The sequence below is a fragment of the Amphimedon queenslandica genome, unplaced genomic scaffold (assembly GCF_000090795.2).
Source record: "Amphimedon queenslandica unplaced genomic scaffold, v1.1 AMPQUscaffold_5343_Cont22684, whole genome shotgun sequence".
Classification (NCBI taxonomy): domain Eukaryota; kingdom Metazoa; phylum Porifera; class Demospongiae; order Haplosclerida; family Niphatidae; genus Amphimedon; species Amphimedon queenslandica.
Window position 1 is genome coordinate 1 of NW_003554351.1, and position 1,663 is coordinate 1,663.

Genomic DNA, 1,663 nt, shown 5'->3' on the forward strand with positions numbered 1-1,663 from the left:
TGAAATGACAGTAAATTAACATTTTGATTAGAAAAGTATTCCAGTTGTCATGCAGTTATTTTTTAGCTGTCATTGTTATAAGAAAATTTTTGATTAAAAACTATTTAATCTTTTGCTTATGAAAATGCACAGTGATTGTACCAGTTTACAGAAATTGTCTCGGAAATTTCAAAATTAACAGAAAAGTAGGCTGAGCTTTTATTATTCTAATAACGTTGCTATTCATGTTACTCATTGATTAGCTAAGTTAAAACAAAACTGGCAATTTAGTTCACACTTCTAAGAAGTTGTAAATTTGCTTTAGGACCCATGTTTACACCATGATAAGTGACCAATGTTTAGTTACCATTGTACAATTTTACGGCTTTATTTTTGAAAGTTCATCAAATTTTATTCTTTTATTAGCTACCTAGTTGAAATATGGTATTATGATCAATCGAATGTTATGCTGGTTTGTAACATGACATGTTTGGTGTTACTGTATAAAAGAATAAAATTTGTCAAATTTGACTGCATGAGCAGGCAAAGGTTGAGGAGTATGTCACATCAATAAATGTAGATCTATAGCTCATTTGATTTACTACAATTGTATTTATTGTACAAAACTAGATTACAATAATTATAGTTCTATAGCTAGGCCTAGTATAACATTTTTCAAGAAAATCATTCAATATTCAGTACATCATCAGAGTTCATAATATGTGCGAGTAGCATCAGGTGATGCATGACATTCATCATAGACCACTTCAATCTCTTCCCCAACTTCAGTCTTATGAATTTGATATGTTTGACATACTTGCAATGCAATATCTTTATCAGCTCTATATATATAGATATGTGTGTGCATGCATATTAGTAACTTGTGCTATTATACTAACTTTGGGTCTTTAATAGTAGCACCTGTGGCAAAATGAACTTTATTTCTAAAAATATTATCAATTAATATTGTATATAATGATGCTACATGTGTACCTTATAAAGCAGCAGATATTAATAGCAACACTGACAGTTAGTAGAATCAACAATACACCTACTGACACACCAAGAGCAATAACACTATCACTGTGGATTGATGAATCTGATGGAGTAGAAAAATTATTGCTTCTATTAAAAAGGAATAGTTATAAATATTTACCAACCACTATATTTTTGAATGACAAGTGTCACATAATCAATAGAAGGAAGATCTATATATGAGTACACACTGATGGTATAGGTACTCATTAGAGAGAGATCTGTTAGTACAATTTCATCTTCACTGGTAGATACTACATTCCTGGTTACACATCCAGTAGTATACTCAATCACATATCCATTAGTCTCTGATGAAGTGGTCCAGTTCACTTTAATACTAGTAGCATTTAATATAAACCCTCTCACATTATTTGGAGGACCACTAGGAGCTTGAAAAAAGACAAAAGTATTTAGTATTGATTAAAGTATAATCATACCGTGTAATATCACAGATTGACTGTAGTTGACTCCTGCAAGCATTGCTATACAGGTAACATTAACTGACACTCCCAGTGGATCAGGATATACCAGTATTGTGTTGTTGTATGTCAGGACATCAATAATTGATGAATACATTGAGCTACTCTTCATCACTCCATTCACTAACCAGTAAACATCAGTTGAAGGATTATCAATGTCAATAATTGTG

At 31.3% G+C, this 1,663-nt stretch overlaps 1 long non-coding RNA gene across 1 annotated transcript; it reads right to left on the reverse strand.

The window, feature by feature from the left end:
• Window positions 1-667: 667 nt before the first annotated feature.
• LOC109592411 (uncharacterized) lies at window positions 668-1,194 on the reverse strand. Its single transcript, XR_002190335.1, has 3 exons — window positions 973-1,194; window positions 879-923; window positions 668-821 (listed from the first exon to the last, which is right to left on the reverse strand). It is a non-coding gene; the product is annotated as an uncharacterized LOC109592411 (long non-coding RNA).
• Window positions 1,195-1,663: the final 469 nt, after the last annotated feature.